The sequence below is a fragment of the Bos javanicus genome, chromosome X (genome assembly GCF_032452875.1).
Source record: "Bos javanicus breed banteng chromosome X, ARS-OSU_banteng_1.0, whole genome shotgun sequence".
Classification (NCBI taxonomy): domain Eukaryota; kingdom Metazoa; phylum Chordata; class Mammalia; order Artiodactyla; family Bovidae; genus Bos; species Bos javanicus.
In genome coordinates this window covers 71,367,373-71,381,464 of record NC_083897.1, presented here as the reverse complement: position 1 = coordinate 71,381,464, position 14,092 = coordinate 71,367,373, and positions in this window count along the sequence as shown.

Sequence of the window (14,092 nt, the reverse complement as noted above, 5' to 3'; positions counted from 1 at the left end):
AACAAATTGAAAAATAAAAACCATATGATTATCTCAATAGATGCAGAGAAAGCCTTTGACAAAATTCAACACCCATTTATGATAAGAACTCTCCAGAAAGCAGGAATAGAAGGAACATACCTCAACATAATAAAAGCTATATATGACAAACCCACAGCAAACATTATCCTCAATGAGGAAAAATTGAAAGCATTTCCTCTAAAGTCAGGAACAAGACAAGGGTGCCCACTTTCACCATTACTATGCAACATAGTTTTGGAAGTTTTGGCCACAGCAATCAGAGCAGAAAAAGAAATAAAAGGAATCCAAATTGGAAAAGAAGAAGTAAAACTCTCCCTGTTTGCAGATGACATGATCCTTTACATAGAAAATCCTAAAGACTCCACCAGAAAATTACTAGAACTAATCAATGATTATAGTAAAGTTGCAGGATATAAAATCAACACACAGAAATCCCTTGCATTCCTATACACTAATAATGAGAAAACAGAAAGAGAAATTAAGGAAACAATTCCATTCACCATTGCAACAGAAAGAATAAAATACTTAGGAATATATCTACCTAAAGAAACTAAAGACCTATATATAGAAAACTATAAAACACTGGTGAAAGAAATCAAAGAGGACACTAATAGATGGAGAAATATACCATGTTCATGGATTGGAAGAATCAATATAGTGAAAATGAGTATACTACCCAAAGCAATTTATAGATTCAATGTAATCCCTATCAAGCTACCAATGGTATTCTTCACAGAGCTAGAACAAATAATTTCACAATTTGTATGGAAATACAAAAAAACTCGAATAGCCAAAGCTATCTTGAGAAAGAAGAATGGAACTGGAGGAATCAACCTACCTGACTTCAGACTCTATTACAAAGCCACAGTTATCAAGACAGTATGGTACTGGCACAAAGACAGAAATATTGATCAATGGAACAAAATAGAAAGCCCAGAGATAAATCCACGCACATATGGACACCTTATCTTTGACAAAAGAGGCAAGAATATACAATGGAGAAAAGACAATCTCTTTAACAAGTGGTGCTGGGAAAACTGGTCAACCACTTGTAAAAGAATGAAACTAGAACACTTTCTAACACCATACACAAAAATAAACTCAAAATGGATTAAAGATCTAAACATAAGACCAGAAACTATAAAACTCCTAGAGGAGAACATAGGCAAAACACTCTCCGACATACATCACAGCAGGATCCTCTATGACCCTGTGTGTGAAACAGCAAAAGAGACACTGATGTATAAAACAGTCTTATGGACTCTGTGGGAGAGGGTGAGGGTGGGGAGATTTGGGAGAATAGCATTGAAACATGTATAATATCATGTATGAAACGAGTCGCCAGTCCAGGTTCGATGCACGATACTGGATGCTTGGGGCTGGTGCACTGGGACGACCCAGAGGGATGGTATGGGGAGGGAGGAGGGAGGAGGGTTCAGGATGGGGAACACGGGTATACCTGTGGCGGATTCTTTCAATATTTGGCAAAACTAATACAATATTGTAAAGTTTAAAAATAAAATAAAATTAAAAAAAAAAAAAGAGCCTGGAGAACCACCATTCTGCTTTCCAGTTCCATGAACTTCAACTCATTCTTATTTCTGTTTCATCCAGAATTTGGTATAATGCTTGGCACATAACATTGTTTGAACGAACCTTTGAAGCTTCTTAACAATGTCCTTATGGGTGATTGCAAGTACTAACGTTCCTTCATCCTCTTATATCTCTGCGTGGTCACTGAGAAGATACTGTTTCTAATTTTATAGACACACATAAACACAATAACTGCAGAAAATTTCTTTCAGATAGCTGAGGCATACCTAGGTGCTTTTGACTCTGAATTAGATGCCCCCGCCCTCTTTTAAATGTCAGAGAGCCCAGTTAGCAAAATAATTGTCAGTAACAAGTGCCAAGACTGTGCTCAATGTTACGTGGCATCCTGGAGGGGAGGGGAGTTTGGGGGAGAATGGATACAAGATATGTACGGCTGAGATCCCATCGCTGTTCACCTGAAACTGTCACAACATTGTTAATCAGCTATACCCTAATACAAAATAAAAATTTTATTAAAAAAAAAATAAGTTTCTATGGGATCTCTGGGTCCTGGTGTGTACAAGGTTTATTTAAGCCCTCTGAGAATCTCTGACAGTTATGGGGTTTGATTCTAAATGCAATTTCACCCCTCCTACCATCTTGCTGGGGCATTTCTGCCCTCAGACATGGGGTATCTCCTCAGAGTCGCTCCAGCATTGTGTAACAACCACTCCAGTACTGGGCAGTCACTGCTCCAGGGCCTACCATCTTGCTGGGGCTTCTTTGAGATTTCTCATAGAAAATTCTAGTATAGAAATCAGAAATTCTTGATTCAATAAAACAATATATACAGATAGGAAGGATTTTACTTCATGAAGCAGAAAAACAATTTATTTCCAAAAGCAATAGATTTTCATAATAATTTCTTCATGAAGCATAAATCAACGTTTAAATCAGAAACTAACTCTGTTATTTATATATTCACATTATTAAGAATATTCATAGGTGTATAGTCCACCTAGTGTGTCATCATTTAGTAACATGTGCTCCCTCTGCTGGACTGACTGTTTGCTGTGTATCAAGAGGGAACACTTGACATGGATAAATAATTTCACTATCATTGATCGTTTATTCATGTTGTATGGAAAATAAAATTATTTATGATTTTAACTTTGAAAAACTATAATTAAATATCATAACTTTATGGCAGCCATTTTAACACTTGCCTTGTCTACTGTTTTACAAAGATCATGAAATGTTTATTTAGTAATTCAGGATGCGTTTTGAATTGCATAATTGTAACTGTGATATTTTTATCACAGATCCACCTTAAACTTTTCTCAAGGTTGATACCTTAATTTCCATTTTATTTATAATTCAAACTTCTCTTTGGAGATATGCTTCACACTTGTATTTTGGTTTTCACATTCTTCTGTCTCAAGGTAGCTCTAATCCTGCTTTTCCTGGGACAGTTGCAGTATATGTAATGTACTTGTAGAAATATTGGATGGAAAATGGTTACCCTAGATGATTTACTCATAACTTGCTTGTCACTACATACCTGTCTATCAGCTTCATATGTTTGCTTCTTTGGCAAAGTGATAAACTGGTGAGTTTCATCTATCCCACTTATAGTCGCGTATCTTCCCTTAGAGTACAAATGATCTGTGAACAAAATGGTGGATGAGCTAAAAGATTTGATGATTATGATGAATGGCAGAGCTACTTTCTGTTATTGTTGAAAAACTGAAAACTTTTACTTTAATAGAATAATTCATGATGGCAAAGAGATGCACACCTTACCTGCTCACAAAATCTCAAATCTCTCTGGGAATAATGCACTTTTCTTAGGCCTTGTTCTTTACTGATGTTCTCTGCCTCTTGTTTGCATTAAAAGAACTGCTTTAGTCCTGATTATTATTTTTTTTGACAATGATAACTATGGAAACAAATGATATTAATGAATAAATAAAAAGCATAGCCATGATTAAAATAAAAATTACTGAATTAAAAACAAAATGCCCCTCCCACCTCTGAATTCTATCTTTCTGATGTACTAAATCAGTTAATAAAATAAGTTTAATTAAAAATGAACAAAGCAGATTTCTGTGAAAAAAAAAAATCATTTCCAACCTAATGCTTATAACTGAGACTTTACTCATTCAGTTTGCTGTAAGGTGCTCAAGTTGCCATCAGCAAAAGGATTACTTAGTTAATTCAGATAACATTAATAATAGTATATATTAGTAAATAGCTTAAATCCCCAAAATACTACATCTAGACTAGTGAAGAACCACCTTAGACTCTATCTAAAGTGAAATAAAATTTCAGGGACTATTTTAAAGCAAATTAAAATGTAAAAATTGAATGAGAAAAATGACCTATCATTGAAATTTAAAGTTGCACAGTGACATGAAAAGAACATTTTTATCACAGGTCTCTATAAACACACACACAAAAAATAGTAAGGGGAAACCTGATCAATTTTCTTAGAAAATAATGTTCTTTTAGGATTTGTTGATAATAATTTTTCTGATCTCACCCTCTGTAGCTATTTTCAATTCATTCTTCAGATGGATTTCTGAAGAATGTCAATAAAATTTACATTTTATCAATAAAAATCAATAAAAATATTTGGAAAGAAAGTGTACTAGAAATGAAAAAAAATTAAATGTCTGAAATAGTAATCTAGCCATTTTAGATATTTTAAATCAGAAGTCAGTAATATTTCAGAAACAAGATGCCAGATTAATAGCCTCATTGTTCTTTTTCTTCTTCATATTTTTATTTTTTAAATTATGAAAGCATGGTAGCACATTTATAGGACACTGAAAAATAAAGAACAAAGTTGCATATAGTTTTACTATATATTACAATTATTTTTAAGTACATAAATAAAGATTTTTAGTTGGAGTTTCAATATTAAACTCTCAGAAATTAATAGAATGAAGAGAAAGAAAAGTAGTAGGATATAGTAGACTTGAAAGGCACTACGAAACAAAAAGCATAAGAATTATACAATTTTCACACAACAGCAGGATACAAATTTTCTTCAGGTTCCCATAGATGATAAACCAGAGGACAATGGCACATACCCAGGGATATAAAACAAGGTACAAAACTGTGATTGTTTAAAGGTACTGAAATCATAGAGAGTCTGTTCTCTTCAGTTCAGTTCAGTTCAGTCACTCAGTCGTGTCCGACTCTTTGCAACCCCATAAATCGCAGCATGCCAGGCCTTCCTGTACATCACCAACTCCCGGAGTTCACTCAGACTCACGTCCATCGAGTCAGTGATGACATCCAGCCATCTCATCCTCTGTCGTCCCCTTCTCCTCCTGCCCCCAGTCCCTCCCTGCATCAGAGACTTTTCCAATGAGTCAACTCTTCACATGAGGTGGCCAAAGTAATAGAGTTTCAGTTTTAGCATCATTCCTTCCAAAGAAATCCCAGGGCTGATTTCCTTAAGAATGGACTGGTTGGATCTCCTTGCAGTCCAAGGAACTCTCAGGAGTCTTCTCCAACACCACAGTTCAAAAGCATCAGTTCTTCTGGGCTCAGCTTTTTTCACAGTCAAACTCTCACATGCATACATGACCACTGGAAAAAACATAGCCTTGACTACATGGATCTTTGTTGGCAAAGTGATGCCTCTGCTTTTCAATATGCTATCTAGGTTGGTCATAACTTTCCTTCCAAGGAGTAAATGTCTTTTAATTTAATGGCTGCAGTCACCATCTGCAGTGATTTTGGAGCCCAAAAAATAAAGTCTGACACTGTTTCCACTCTTTCCCCATCTATTTCCCATGAAATGATGGGACCAGATGCCATGATAGTTTTCTGAATGTTGAGCTTTAAGCCAACTTTTTCACTCTCCACTTTCACTTTCATCAAGAGGCTTTTCAGTTGCTCTTCACTTTCTGCCATAAGGGTGGTGTAATCTGCATATCTGAGGTTATTGATATTTCTCCCAGCAAACTTGATTTCAACTTGTGCTTCTCCCAGCCCAGCGTTTCTCATGATGTACTCTGCATATAAGTTAAATAAGCAGGGTGACAATATACAGCCTTGACGTACTCTTTTCCCTATTTGGAACCGCTCTGTTGTTCCATGTCCAATTCTAAGTGTTGCTTCCTAACCTGCATATAGGTTTCTCAAGAGGCAGGTCAGGTGCTCTGGTATTCCCATCTCTTTCAGAATTTTCCACAGTTTATTGTGATCCACACAGTCAAAGGCTTTGGCATAGTCAACAAAGCAGAAATAGATGTTTTTCTGGAACTCTCTTGCTGTCTCCATGATCCAGCGGATGTTTGCACTTTTACCTATGGTTACTCTGCCTTTTCTAAAACCAGCTTGAACATCTGGAAATTCACGATTCACGTATTGCTGAAGCCCGGCTTGGAGAATTTTGAGCCAGGAAAGAGAATTCTATTCTCTTACCACTGTGAAATTACTTTAGAAATAAATATCAAAACATATTTGAGAATATCCCACATATTTTCAAGTGCAATATGATATTTACCAAGATACATGTTTGACTTAGCCATTGAAAGCCTCAATAATGTTAGAAGACTGTAAAAACACAGAAAGTGATTGCAGAGAAGAAAGTATTTAAATGAGAAATTAGTATCAAAATGAGAAATTAATATCAAGGATATTAAAAAAATACAACAACAACAAAAAACATATATTTGGAAATTCAGTGTCCACCTCTAAATAAAGGGTGTATGTAAGAAGTCATAAAGAAAATTAGAAAATATGTGTAACACAGAATACAGATGAAAAGAAAATTTACCAGAATTTATTGCATGAAGCTGAAGCACCTCAATGCAACTAAATATAATGTGAAATCGTGTATAAAGTATGAAAACAAATAGTGAACACTAGCATAAAATTTTGTGAAATTTGGACAAAATCTGTACTTTAGTTAACTATATCACGTTTTTTTTCTTTTTTTTGCAGCTTAATATTTCTTTATATTCTCAGAATTAAATTGGAATTTTCAAGCCTCATCCAATTATTTTTAAAAGCACTAAGATAATAAAGTTTCTAGACTTTTAGCATTAATACTAGATGCCAGAATAAATGGAACTATATAACAATTTTGAGTGATTATAAATTAGAAATCTAGCATTCTGTTTATACTTAGTTAAACAAGTGAAATAAAAATGTCATAAAATTTTAGCTCAGCAAAATTTCATGTTTTCTGAAATATATATTATATTATACATACTATGTATATATATATATGTGCAAAAAAGTGTTTTCTACAACACTTGATAAAGGTTTGAGAAAGAACAACAAAAATAAAGGGATGGAGAAATTGGAAAGCATAAACTAAATGAGACAGGAGCACTGAATATGAAATAGAAAAAGTGAAACAAATGTAGTCCAGTTTTCTTTAAACATAGCTGTTCATGAGAATCATATCTGAAGCTTTGGAGAAAAAAACAATACATGGTTGTTCATAATTTTCAAAAAATTATGAGATAATTTTAATGTGCATCTGTGTTTTAAAAAGCAATTACGTGCTTTTATATTAAATGGTAGAACAGTGATATAGAATTATATTATTTTCTCTTGATCAATCATGATACAATGGTATTAAAATGAATAATAGCTACATAATCACTACAGTAAAAGCTGTTTATCAGTTTTCAAAATCAATAGCCAGACAAAAAATAAAAGACAATTACAATTGCAAACCATACTGGAAACATGATTAACCAAAAATATAAAATAATTACATACAATTTGGGGGGTTAAGTAGAGTGATGTGGTAAGTGGAAGTGCATACATGTACCTGTTTTCATCCACCCAGCAGTCTATGCCTTTTGGTTAGTGCATTTAATCCATTTACATTTAGAGTAATTATTGATATGTATGATCGTATTACCATTTTCTTAATTGTTTTGCATTTTATTTTTGTAGGTCTTATACTTCTCCTGTTTTTCCATACTAGAGAAGTTCCTTTAGCATTTGTTGTAAAGCTGGTTTGGTGGTCCTGAAATCTCTTAATTTTTGCTTGTCTAGAAAGCTTTTGATTTCTCCATCAGATCTGAACATGAGTCTTGCAGGGTAGAGTATTCTTGGTTGTAGGTGTCTCCCTTTCATCACTTTAAATATATCATGCCATTCCCTTCTGGCTTGTGGAATTTCTGTTGAGAAATCAGCTATTAACCTTATGAAAGTTCCCTTGTATGTTGTCATTTCCCCCTTGTTGCTTTTAATATTTTATCTTTGTCTTTAATTTTTGTCAGTTTGATTACTATGTGTCTCAATAGGTTTCTCCTTGGGATTATCCTGCCTGGGACTCTCTAAGCTTCTGAGACTTGACTGACTATTTTTTTTCCCATGTTAGGGAAGTTTTCAGCTATTATCTCTTCTAATAATTTCTCAAGTCCTTTCTCTCTCTCTCCTTCTGGGATATCTATGACATGAATGTTGATGTATTTAATGTTGTCCCAGAGGTTTTAAACTTCCTTTAACATTTTTCATTCTTTTTTTCTATATTTTGTTTTGTAGAAGTGATTTCAACCATTGTGTCTTCCAGGTCACTTATCCATTCTTCTGCCTCAGATATTCTGCTATTCATTCCTGCCAGTGTATTGTTCATCTCTGTTTCCTTGTTCTTTAGTTCTTTTGTCTTTGGTAAACTTTTCTGGCATCTTTTCCATTCTTTTTCTAAGATCCTGGATCATCTTCACTATCATTAGTCTGAATTATTTTTCTGGAAGGTTGCCTATCTCTACTTTGTTTATTTGTTTTTTTCTGGGTTTTATCTTGTCCCTTTATCTGGGACATAACTCTCTTCCTTTTCATTTTGGTTAATTTTCTGTGATGTGGTTTTTGTTCTGGTGGCTGCAGGATTGTAGTTTTTCTTGCTTCTTCTGTCTGCCTTCTGGAGGATAAGACCAAGAGGCTTGCTTAGTCTTCCCTGTTAGCTTCTTTGATGGGAGGGACTGGTGGTGGAAAAATCTAGGTTTTGCTGTGGTGGGCAGGGCCATGCTCAGTAAAACTTTAATGTGATTGTCTGTGGATGGGTAGGGCTGCACTCCCTCCTAATTAGCTGCTTAACCTCAGGCAACCCAGGTCTGGAGTCTCTATGGTAGAGTTAATAGCAATGTCCAAGAAGGCTCACGCCAAGGGACACCTATCAGAACTGCTGCTACCAGTGTCCCCAGCTCTGTAGTGAGCCACTGTTTACTCCTTCCTCCCGAGGAGACCCTCCAACACTAGCAGATATGTCTGGTTCAGTATTCTGTGGAGTCACTGCTACTTTCCCCTGGGTCTTGGTGCACACAAGTTTTCATTTGTGCCCTCCAAGAATGGATCCTCTGTTTCCCCTGTCCTGTGGAAGTCCTGTAATTGAATCCCACTGACATTGAAAATTAGATTCCCTGGAGAGTCCTAGTCCCTTTGATGGATCCCTGGGCTGGGAAGCCTGACATGAGACTCAGAACCTTCACAAGAGTGAGGGAACTTCTTTGGTATTATTGTTCTCCAAACTGTGGTTCACCCACCTACCAGGTATGAAATTTGATTTTATCATGATTATACAGCTTCTCCTTTGTTTTTGAACATGGGGTATCTTTTTGGGTGGGTTCTAGCATCCTCCTGTCAATTGTTGTTCAACAGCTATTAATAGTTGTGATTTTGATGCTCTCACAAAAGGAGATTGCTCATCCTTCTACTCTACCATCTCAAAACAATCTCTGACCTCGTTCTTCTTATATGCATTGCACAAGCATAGGGACAAGTGGTAGAGGCAAATCACTTAAGGAAGGTACCTACATTTAAATAATTTCCCTATTTCTTCCAAACACCTATAAATTAATTGGATAAACAATCTTAAAGGCCCTTCTTTTAAAATAATAAAAAAAATCCTAACCATATTAGATATTATATCTTAATCAACAATTCATTAATTCAATAGCCATTTAGTAAGTGCTTATAATGAATTAGACATTGTGCTGACCCCTATTGATATAATTAGAGGGAAAACAAACATGTCTTTTGTTTTAATTTTGCTTTAGTGCATGGAGAGAATTCATTTCAGCAGCTCAAAGTTACCAACCGTTTAGATTTTGGAGGAAATTAGAAAAGATGCTATTTGCTATTTGCAGGTCATGGGGCAAGAAGAGGGCTATCAAAACAATGTGCTCTTTTTTTCCCCCAAGTTTAACAATCACATTTACTGAGAAGCACCAAGTACAATAAGTTATGGAAGTCTAAAAGAGAAAAATTGCCTTCTAATTAACCTATACTTCCCACAGTTGATTCTGCTCAGTTAACATTCTGAAGTGTTGTTGATTCTCAGACTACAGATTTTGTAACTATTTACTTATTCGTATGTCTCTAATCAGACCATCAAACTTGAGCACCCTGAGAGGAAGGTCCACCCCTTATTCATCTTTGTTTCCCTAGAGCATGGGAAGGGGATTGGGGGGATGAGGGGGTAGGAGGAGGGCCCGCAGCCCATGCATACATGCTTAGTCGCCTCTGACTCTTTGCGACTCTTTGGACTGTAGCCAGGCTCCTCTGTCCATGGGGTTTTCCCAGCAAGAATACTGGAGTGGTTTGCCATTTCCTTCTCCAGGGTATCTTCCTGACCCAGGGACTGAACCCATGTCTCCTGTGTCTCCTGTACTGCAGGCAGATTCTTTACCTACCGAGCCATCCGGGAAGCCCCTAGAGCATAGTAAAGAGTATATATTTGATCATTATTGAAGGATTGACAGAATATTGAATTAACTGCAGTCCAATAGAGGCAGTTTCTACTTGTGCATGTGAAATATTCAGGCAAGAGTTGAAAGCATAATTGTACAAGTAGGAAATCTTAAGAATTCCTTGGTCCTCCAGTGGTTTGGACTCTGTGCTCTCACTGCCAGGGGTCTGGGTTCAATTCCTGGCAGGTGGGCTAAAAATCACACAAACCATGTGATATGGCACAGAAAAAACATCTCACGAAGTTTAAATTGTATCCATAAAAAGAAAAAGTTAAATGCATAGAAAAGCAACTGTGTTACTATATTTCATTCTGCTTCTTAATTCTGGTGGTCAGCTTTTTCACTACTTTGTAGTGATACCAGTTTGTAGTTGATCATCTGATAAAAAATAAAACTTTAATATGTCACCTTTTGATAGATCAGACTTGGGGGACATTTTTAATAAGTGAAATAAAATGTCAATATTTCACTTTCACTTTTATTAGCATTTTTTAAAGAATGAAAGGTAAATGGGCAGTTTCAAAATTGGAAAGGTTCGGCTTTTGGAAACCATCTTAGAGAAGTAGATTTAGTTGTGGAATTTTTATGCATGTAGACTTTCCAACTTTGGTTACCAAGCCCCCCCTCTTTTATTTATGGGAAATTCGACACATGGGACTTGTAGTGATGCTGTCACATTCCTATCTGTACAAATGGAGGAACTAAATAAAATGTATTGGATCAAACTAAGTTGATTTAATGTCTACTATTTAGGAAAAACATTAATGAGTAAAGATAGCTTTGAAGCTAAGTTTTGTTGTGACAAGTATTTTAATATTTGAAATATTTAACATATATTACATAATTGTTCTTCATAAACTATCTTTAGAAAAATATTTTAACAGGCTCTACCTTAAGATATTTTGCCTCATCTTTTAAGGAGGAAAAAGGAACTGAACTTTTTTTTTTTTTTTAATAAAGCTTTCCAACAACCACAAACATATCATACAATCTTAGATTCTAAATTGTATTTGTTTTGATTAAGAACATAAAGTTTTTCTAAAAGGTACCATTAACTCAAGACCTAAGTAACAGAAAGAGTAAAAGCTCCTACCTTTATATCTTTAATAAAATTGACAAATAAAAACAGTACATGAAATTATGAGGTTTTTAAAAACCTCTTGTTGCTGTATGTCAAAACTAATGTTTTTTTTTTCTTTTTTTAAATTTTATTTTATTTTTAAATTTTACATAATTGTATTAGTTTTGCCAAATATCAAAATGAATCCATCACAGGTATACATGTGTTCCCCATCCTGAACCCTCCTCCTTCCTCCCTCCCCATACCATCCCTCTGGGTCATCCCAGTGCACTAGCCCCAAGCATCCAGTATCGTGCATCAAACCTGGACTGGCATCTAGTTTCATACATGATATTTTACATGTTTCAATACCATTCTCCTAAATCTTCCCACCCTCTCCCTCTCCCACAGAGTCCATAAGACTGTTCTGTAAATCAGTGTCTCTTTTGCTGTCTTGTACACAGGGTTATTGTTATCATCTTTCTAAATTCCATACACCTCCACTAGCTTTGTTTGTATTGAAGCTTCCTAAGGCCTACTTGATGTTGGATTCAAGGATGTCTGGTTCTAGGTGAGTGATCACACCATCATGGTTGTCTGGGTCATCAATATTTCTTTGTATAGTTTTTCCATGTTTTCTTGCCACCTTTTCTTAACATCTTCTTCTTCTGTTAGGTCCATATTTTTTCTGTCCTTTATTGTGCTAATCTTTGCATGAAATTTCTCGACTGATCTCCAGTAGCATATTTGGCAAAAACTGACCTGCGGAGTTCATCTTTCAGTGTCCTATATTTTTGCCTTTTCATACTGTTCATGGGGGTGATGGAATTTCAGTTGAGTTATTTCAAATCCTGAAAGATAATGCTGTGAAAGTGCTGCACTCAATATGCCAGCAAATTTGGAAAACTCAGCAGTGGCCACAGGACTGGAAAAGGTCAGTTTTCATTCCAATCCCAAAGAAAGGCAATGCCAAAGAATGCTCACACTACTGCACAATTGCACTCATCTCACACGCTAGTAAAGTAATGCTCAAAATTCTCCAAGCCAGGTTTCAGCAATATGTGAACCGGGAACTTCCAGATGTTCAAGCTGGTTTTAGGAAAGGCAGAGGAACCACAGATCAAATTACCAACATCTGCTGGATCATGGTAAAAGCAAGATATTTCCAGAAAAACATCTACTTCTATTTTATTGACTATGCCAAAGCCTTTGACAGTGTGCATAACAATAAACTGTGGAAAACTCTAAAAGAGATGGGAATACCAGACCACCTGATCTGCCTCTTGAGAAATCTATAAGCAGGTCAGGAAGCAACATGCAGAACTGGACATGGAACAATAGAATGGTTCCAAATAGGAAAAGGAGTACGTCAAGGCTGTATTTTGTCACCCTGTTTATTTAACTTATATGCAGAGTATATCATGAGAAACCCCTGGGATGGAAGAAGCACAAGTTGAAATCAAGATTGTTGGGAGAAATATCAATATCCTTAGATATGCAGATGACACCACACTTATGGCAGAAAGTGAAGAGGAACTAAAAAGCCTCTTGATGAAAGTGAAAGAGGAGAGTGAAAAAGTTGGCTGCAAGCTCAACATTCAGAAAACGAAGATCATGGCATCTGGTCCCATCACTTCATGGGAAATAGATGAGGAAACAGTGGAAACTGTGGCTTACTTTATTTTTGGGGGGCTCCAAAATCACTGCAGATGGTGATTGCAATCATTAAATTAAAAGACGCTTACTCCTTGGAAGGAAAGTTATGACCAACCTAGATAGCATATTGAAAAGCAGAGACATTACTTTGCCAACAAAGGTCCGTCTAGTCAAGGCTGTGGTTTTTCCAGTGGTCATGTATGGATGTGAGAGTTGGATGGTGAAAAAAGCTGAGTGCCGAAGAATTTATGCTTTTGAACTGGGGTGTTGGAAAAGACTCTTGAGAGTCCCTTGGACTGCATGGAGATTCAACCAGTCCATCCTAAAGGAGACCAGTCCTGGGTGTTCTTTGGAAGGACTGATGCTAAAGCTGAAACTCCAATACTTTGACCACCTCATGCAAAGAGTTGAGTCATTGGAAAAGACCCTGATGCTGGGAGCGATTGGGGGCAGGAGGAGCAGGGGACAACAGAGGATAAGATGGCTGGATGGCATCACAGATTCGATGCACATGAGTTTGGTTGAACTCTGGGAGTTAGTGATGGACAGGGAGACCTGGTGTGCTACAATTCATGGGGTCGCAAATAATCGGACACAACTGAGCGACTGAACTGAACAACTGTTCATGGGATTCTCAAGGCAAGAATAATGAAGTTGTTTGCCATTCCCTTCTCCAGTGGACCACGATTTTTCAGAACTCTCCACCATGACCTGTCCATCTTACGTAGGCCTATACAGCATGAGTTATCATTTCATTTCAAATCCTAAAAGGTGAAGCACAAGGTGGAATTAATATTTCCAAGAGAAATATCAATAACCTCAGATATACAGATGACACCACCCTCATGGCAGAAAGCAAAGTAGAACTAAAGAGCTTCTTGATAAAAGTGAAAGAGGAGAGTGAAAAAGATGGCTTAAAACTCAACATTCAGAAAACTAAGATTATGGCATCCAGTGCCATCACTTCATGACAAAGATGGGGACACAATGGAAACAGTGACAGACTATTTTGGGGGGGCTCCAAAATTACTGCAGATGTTATCTGCAGCCATGAAATTAAAATGAAATTAAAAGATGCTTGCTCCTTGGAAGA